General features: G+C 39.3%; 1 long non-coding RNA gene across 1 annotated transcript; it reads right to left on the bottom strand.

Annotated features, from left to right (window-relative positions):
• Positions 1 to 3,426: 3,426 nt before the first annotated feature.
• On the bottom strand, positions 3,427 to 7,493 carry LOC120442936. Its single transcript, XR_005614989.1, has 3 exons — positions 7,364 to 7,493; positions 4,462 to 4,800; positions 3,427 to 3,702 (listed from the first exon to the last, which is right to left on the bottom strand). It is a non-coding gene; the product is annotated as an uncharacterized LOC120442936 (long non-coding RNA).
• Positions 7,494 to 8,162: the final 669 nt, after the last annotated feature.

Here is an 8,162-nt window from a genome sequence, read left to right as displayed (position 1 = left end):
ATTGCTCACATTGCTGTTCCCTGAAGCTTGAAAGCACAACATTTCTCAGCCAGCAACTCCCACTGGGACTAAAGCCCAGAGATGGAAATGCAAAGGATATGTTTTATTGGACAGTTGCAGACAAATAAATCTAAATATGTATTTTGGTCATGTTTGTGTGCCGACTGCATCCTGAGGGAGTTGAAATGATTATATGACATAAATAACAGCGCGGTAGCATGATATTAGGTCACATGTTTACACACACAGACCTAAGGTCAGGGGGAAGGAAAAAAATCAAACACTATTTCTCTTCTTTGAAAGTGAACATTGTTTGGTTGCATGCATACTGTACACGTTGCTAGGAGCCACGCTTCCTGGTGTGCACTGACTATTAATGAGAGATGGAACCATACAGTCAGGTAAAATATACATACTTAAGTGGATAAAAGTCATAGCTCTGCTGAAGCCTGCCAGCAAGGCACAAATCAACCTGTCCAGCGTGGAGGGAGACGGTGGGTCACCCTGAATGAAATGGTTTAGGCTCACTGATCTGCATGAAGGAAAGTCGATGGGAGGTGTCGATGAGAGGGCAGGCGGGGACTCCTGCAATCACATGTCCTGTGATTGACACGGCCTAACCTCGGGGCTGTGTGGGATGTCAGCACAGTGCAGCCCCCTCTAATATGGCCTCATGTTTCACAGTGAATTATAGGCAAAGCATCTCTTTTGCTTTGTAGTTTCGTAGCAACATTATAAGCTTTCATTTAAATTTAGTAGATTAAAAAAAATGTGAACCTTGCTTTACTTAATAATATGAAAGTGTGAAAATATAACATAAAAAATCCAATTGTATGTCTTATTTGTCTTGTTCCCTGGCCTGTGTTGAAATCACTGCTCTCTCAGTAGGCTATGCTTATTAGTATTGGCACATCCACTCTGATTGATGATCTACTTCCTCTGACTTTTCTGTGAAGTTGATGAAAAATGTCATCTCTGTTTCCTTTACAGTGTTTCAATCAGAATCTTGTTTGGTAATTTAAACCATACACCATAATTATACAGAGAGAGAATAATACAAATTTAAAACATGCTGGTGTGGCATTGCTTAGTGATTATTCAAACTATTAAACACTATACATCTGTTATAGCACATAGTTCTGTAATATATTTGTTGAACAATATGTTTTAATTAAATGCTGCTTTGTAATGTGCTTCATTTTTTAGATGAAATACTAATATTTGTAAAAATCCTTCCTCTTTCCTATTTCTCAATACTCTCTTACGATAACAAAGAATAAAAAAGCCCGGGCGCTCTAACTTCCTCATCCCACGCAGTGTCTTTGAAGGTAGCGCAAACTTGAGAAAATAAAAGTGGCGGCCTATGGCAAACTGCACTTCAGAGAATTCAGCCCCTTTTTCTCTCTGCCACATGTGACAAGTGAGCCATGCAGCTTTGCAGAATTATATATCTCTGTGTCTAATTATTTCTTTTCAAGTCCATACAATAAAAGACTGCATGCTTTTCTCTTCTCGGGGCTAGGATAGCGGGAGGAGTGCCCTCCAAAATATTCCCTCTCATGGCTCTGACATGCACATCTGTCTGCACGTCATCATAGCAACTTTCTAGACGTCTTTGGTTTTAATGAAAGAGATCTAGGAGCTACAAATGAAACGGGTGATGCGATGACACATTTCAATTCCTATTGTGCAAATAACACCTCTCACACTTTCTTTTAATCTTTATTATTCACTGCTTCACAGTTCAAACAGCGATGAAGATGTCAGACAATTGCCCTTCAAAACAAGGCACACACACAGGCTCTATTGTAACATAGGTGTGTTTGATAGAATTACCCATGCACGACAATGGGCAAAAATGTTGCATTGTTGCAGAAACTATTTGCATTTTAGAGCCAAAGTCCTTCAAGATATTTGATACAGAGTAAAAATATTGCTTTTTCATTGCATTCCTGTTTTGTTGAATTCAACCATATTTCTTGCACTGAAAGGCTGCTGCGAAGAAATTCTTCTGCTGCAGTGCGGTCACAAGGGGGTAGCATTGACACAGTTGTTTAAGCCCTTTAACAGGCAGCCCAGCAGCAGGACAAACTGCCTTTGATGTAATTGAGGTCTTAGACCTCTCAGAAAAGCATATATTGGTTTGTATGTGGAAATGTTCAAGGAACAATGGATTTCCATAAGTGGATGTAAAATCGCATTTGGAGCATCCTCGGCATGCTAACCACTCTCTAAACAATAACAAAAAGGAATCCTTCAGGATGTGATGGGTAATTCCAAGGCACTTACAGCCTGGAAATGTAATGGAATGTAGCATTGGGATTAAATGTGTGACTAAAAGATACAGACCAGACTAGTTTTAGGTACTTCCCCGGGTAATTCATTCAAATAAATTAGTAGATATTCTCGGCTCAGTACAGCAGTGTTATACATCCTAATAGAAGTAAGTAAGCAGCATAAAAACACATCTTTTTTGTCTCTTTTTAAAGGAATAATTAAAAGTTGTATTTTTGCCAGTGATTTGAATTTTTTTAAAAACCCCACATGATTTATTTTATTCTACATTTAAATATATATATATCTGAAAGCAGGTTGAAATATAACCTCCAGCCTGTATAGATTAACCTGTTAATTATCAATCATTCCACGGCCACACAAGAATTCCCCTAACTAACATTTTTGTCTATCCATCTTATCATCCAAAGTAATACTTAAGAGTACGACTCTGGCAGGGACTCATAAATAAAGGTTACCTATTTACATATTCAGTTTATCATGGATATTGCATACTCTGTACATAAAAATTCAAATGCAGTGTTTATGAAATATGATCATGCAGCAAATGTGAGAAGACACAGAGCACAGCCCATTCATACACAGCGAGGATTTAGTGCAAGTGATTAATAAAGAATGAAAGAGACATTAGAACCGAGGAAATTAAGTCTTGCTCAAAAGACCTAGTCACGGAATATATTCAAAGTAAACTTCTGTTGAAAGTATATATATATTTCTTTAAAAGCTCAGACTAAAATTGTTATCTGACAGCCTTTACATCAGAGCCTCAGAAGGATTTATATGAAGCCGGTGACATATTCTAACTTATCTGTGTCAGAAGAAAATAAAGACATTTGTAAAAAGGAACAAAAACAAAAAAACGTTGTAAATTTGTGCCTGTGTGGTCTCCTTCTCTACAGTAAAATTGAAATCTTCTCTAATAAAATTGATTGCATTTCTATGTAGTTAAACATTCGAGTGCAATATGTGTGTATCCAAAATAAAGAGAAAAAATCCTTTAACTGCTGAAGGACTGAATCCATGCACTCAACTACTCAAACTATAAAGCACAAAGCTGTTTGGTTTGTACTTTAAAGCGACTGTGAGAGAGGAGTAATGGCATAAAGGAGCAAATACTGTGCAGCAAGTGTCTCATCTCTTCTCATGAACTAGTTAACCTGAAAGAATACGATCTACAAATGTGTTTCAGCAAAAGCAAATTACCTGGGTTTTGTGGAGGGGAACTAATCTCTCCAAGCATGACACTGGACAGGAAAGGCCTCTTACTGTTATTATGATGTGTCGGCTTGTGTTAGATGGAGGGCCTTGATGGCCGCATCAGGAAGGAGCATCGAAGCCCCTCTACCATGACAGCGCTCTGATGGATGTACGGGTGGTGGAGGGGCAGGGAAGATGGAGGTTAGAAACCTAGAGATGAGCAGGAGAAGGAGGGTGATAGAGGTGCAGTGGGGGTTAGATACAATAGTAAATACCTACAAATGCAGCACATTAGCAGTAGTTGCAGATCCAGAGAGGACATTAGCATGCGCGATGAAGCTTTCTGTGGGACAGGCCATCTCCAAAACAAAATAAAGGTCCCGTGTGGTGAATTTTCAAAGCCTATTTCTTGTGACCTGCGATGATTTGTTCCCTATATGGCGCAGACCGATGATAACAGCCCATTTAAAAGCAATTTAGCAAATCAGAATATCTGTATGTCAAAGTTTGACACATTTTTCAGTACTCTATAAAGTAGATTCTTGGCATTAAAAGATGCAAAACAAAAATTTTGTATTAAATTGAAATGATTTTGAGAAAAAAATGCTTTTACCATGTTAGTTAGCAGCTTAAATTGCTATCCTGCGAGATCCATGTGCCTCTAAAACTTTTCACAAGCTAAGAAAAACAGCTAATCTTTACTGTAGCCCCCCTATTTGGCTTGAGGAATGAGTGTTTTTTAACCCATAAAGGAGCAAACCTTCATATTATCATGTTTTATTACAACTGAGGCTTCTCCCATAGCAGCATCACAAGACACTACCTGCAAAAACTGCAAGTGTGCATCATTAATCTGCTTATTTTTTTGCCACAACATTCAGTAGTAGCTTTGTTATCATATGCTGGTGCAGTAGAAGCACACTAGACAGGTACTTGTTGGTGTATCACAATGTTGTATTTTTTCCCCACCTTCATCTGAGAGTGCTCACAGCTGGGGGTATCTTGCACACAGTATCCATACTAAAATATTAATAGCCAGTTTTCTTCCATGTCAGCAGCTTGTAATTTGATTTCTGGTTAAGAAATGCAGTTTTGGGTGGCAGATCTCCCAGTAAACACTGGTCCCTAAGTTCCACCTCGACTTGCTCCTTTTGGGTCCCGGGAGACGGTGGCTTGGGGGAAGACATGGTGCTTCTCCTTGGCCTGGTAAAGACTGGAGGTGCCAAGACACAGCGGGACAGGTGTTCTGAGCTACACACAGGGGAGTCTCACCAGGCTGCAGTGCCTGGCCTACATCCATCTTTGTACCTGGGGAGATAAATGGAAAAACGTGACCCAAACAGTCCAACATCACAGCCATGGCAGGAACGTGTTCTAACAATTGGGAGTTGGGAGGGTTTCCCATATCATTACTAAAAATGAGGCACAAGCTGCAATTAATTCCGCGCCTAAATAAATGTCTGCTGCTCGCAGCATACCTCGCCGTGGCAACAGAAATAGATTAATAGTCCAGAATATAAAGAATAATCTTATTTGGCGCTACGAAATATAAAATGGTCTTCAATGCTTGGCTCATTTCTTGATCAACATTTTTTGTCATCTTGCAAACCCTACTTTTTTTCCAGCCTTTATTGTATAAAATGGTGTGATCTTTCCACTGCCCTTTGTCTTGGAAGAAAAATTAAATCTCATTTGCATTACCACGTCTAAATGTCAGCCACCGATATTTTGTTAGACATTAGTAAAGCTGGCAGCGAGAGGCGCTGGATAATTGCACTCAGCCTAGCAGAGGGATTTACATAATTTCAGATAGCAATTAAAGAATCCTTGGGAATTTTCTTCCTGGCCTCTCTCTCTCTCCAGCTCACTTCTACAACAGTACAAAAGAAGCATTCGTTTACATTAAGCTCCATGCTCCTTGCTGTTCATTTGCATGAAATTAAAGGTTTTCATGATCTTGAACAGCGGGGTAACATTTAAAATGCTGTTTTAAAGCCTTCACCTTGGAATAATGAAACGCTTCTATTTTTTCTCTTTTTTTCTTTTTTTTTAGAAGGCAGTGGGAGTTCATTGACTGCCTGTCCACAGCAAAACTTTCTCATTTCCCATTCAGTCATACAATATAGCTCGGTAATGCTTTAATTAATTAAAAATACAACTTTTTGCTCTTTTTCCAAGGTCCCTCTTTCTCTTTAATCTAAACGTGCCATCATCCTGCTCATCTCCCGCAAAGCCCTGTTAATGAGACAAAATTCAGATTCCAAATTTCTTGCTATACATTCAATAACAATTAAACATATACTGCAATCTGGCTTGTGCCTCTTTTTTGCAGAATAAATTGATGCGTGGACTTTTGCCAGTGCTGCAAAGATAAACGTCTCATGTACAGTATCTTTAATTAGGTCCCTATGGGTCCCTGTGTTATCTGCCATGCTGATTAGAATGAACATTAACTTGCTTTAGCCCCGAGTCTGATAATATGCAACTGCGTGTGGTGACAGCAGCGCAAAATCCAATCGGACGTCATTTTGTAGACATCACATTCGACCGCTGTTCTTGAACATATGATAGTTTTCTCTATATGTGACTTCCGTGTTAGAAGTCAAAGCCAGATTGCTTTAAGTCCTCCACAAATTAATGGCGTAGCCCGGATGACATATTTGATATGATTATAGATCATCAGGATTTGTTAAACCGCACTCTCCCCTCTTGGGAGGTCTGCGGCTCAGCAGTCCAGTGTGCATACTTTACTTAACAACACTGTGAGTTTGCCGGCTCTTACTTTTGTGTTGAATCTAAATATTATCCAATGAAACGGAAACGCCATCATGATAATCTAAAAGAAAGGAAGGGGGAGAAATAAAATCTTGAAGAATAGTAGTGCTTTGTTAAGACAAAAAAGCTTTGTCACAGAGCTTAGAAATAAATACAAAGCCTCATCAGAACAATACCCTTCACACTTCTTCCTTGATTCCCCTTCCATCCTTAAAGGCATCACAGAACATTTTCACACTAGTCGTCCCACCGCTGTGAAATAAATTGTGACAGTAACTCAATATGAAGTGAAATAGCTGAGAAAGCCTTGAGTTCACTTGCGCTGACAGTGCTGTTTAATTCCATCTTGTGCCAGCCTGACATTTCTGCTGCCACTAAATATTAAACATGTGTACCCGTTTCATTTGCATCTGGTAATGAGGTGGGAGACAGCGCCCAACTGGTCAAGCCTCTCTCTCGTGGTAGTGCGTTTCTGCTACGTCCAACACAGCCACACGGGCAAGGGTAAACCAACAGAAATATTTAGAGGAGAAGGGGGCTGAGGCAGAGTGAAATAGGAAAAAAAACCCCGAAAGGGTGGGTGAGGATGGTGAGATAGTGAAGGATAGAGCACCCTTGTGTGTGTATCTGTGTGTGTGCGTGTGTGTGTGCTCTCCAGAATTCAGAAAACCAGTCTGAAATGACCCCAGCTCTCAAGCAGTGTCTGCTTTGGCTGACATTTCTCCCTGAATCTTTTAAGATGCATTCCTTGCTGCAAAATGCATTAGTGGAGAGAGGAGAAACAGAGGCACAAGAGAAGAGGGTTAAATGTGATTGCTCTAAATGTCATCACATCTTCATAATGCAATATATATTCATGATCTGGCAGTCCAGGAGGGAAAACATCACAGTTGTGCTCTGTAATTCAAGTGTTTTACCCCAATTTTGATTCACGATGCAATTCTGGCCAGACGTTTCAAACCAGGACATGCATCAGTTTTTAGGCATTATACATTTGGTTGGACTAGTGTCATCTCAGGTGGATGCTGTGTGATGTTGGTGTTATTGAAAAGGCACTAGAATGCTGACAAAATAAGCAGGTTAGGTCTAACCTTACCCATACAGCAGTTCCTTTATCTCAGACAGTGGCACAAGCATTCCAGTGGGAGGACTGAAGTTGGGAAAAAAGGGGAGAAAAATATCCCAGGTACCCCTGACTTTAATCATTATAAGGAATGTTTCCTTTTTACTATTGTTAAAGGAGCAGCCTTCTCCTAGCACAGAAGCTTAGCATGTTTAGCTAAGTGTTTTGATTCCATCTATCTCGCTGGCTAGCTAGCTAGCTCGCTAGCTCACTTTCGAGCTATGCTAAAAAATAAGCCATATTAATTAACTGCATCTTAAATAACAGCACTAATTAAAGTAGTCACATTAGTGTTGGTGTTTGTCGGTATTTTTTTTTAATTCATTTGGATACCAGGCCTCTGCTCCAACTGTCAGAAAGTGTCATCTTGTCTCTTTTCTTTACAGATTTCTCTGCTGCTGTTCTTGATTTTAATTGCATCTACTTTGAAACTGTTGCATGTTTCCTGTACTTTAGTGATGAACTTTATGATCATGCTTTCAACTTCATAGATTTCTATTTATTTGGTGTAAAAATAATACACAGTTATTGGCATAAAACCCTGTGACCTTCATGTGGCTTTAGCATTAAATTATAATTGTAATTATGAGGACATTGATAAAGAACACGTTTCATTTCCCCTACCTGTGTAACATGTTAGCTTGTTTTAGACAGGTTGTGTCTATTGTTTACTGTCTTTGGTTTATTGTGTCAAATCTTACCATATTTATTAATAGCAACATGTCATATACAGATATTGCTTTCACGACCATATGTGGCAGTTTACAATTTT

The sequence above is a fragment of the Oreochromis aureus genome, linkage group 12, assembly GCF_013358895.1.
Source record: "Oreochromis aureus strain Israel breed Guangdong linkage group 12, ZZ_aureus, whole genome shotgun sequence".
NCBI classification, from domain to species: domain Eukaryota; kingdom Metazoa; phylum Chordata; class Actinopteri; order Cichliformes; family Cichlidae; genus Oreochromis; species Oreochromis aureus.
The sequence above is the reverse complement of the archived record's forward strand: the minus strand, read 5'-3'. Positions and strand labels throughout refer to the sequence as shown.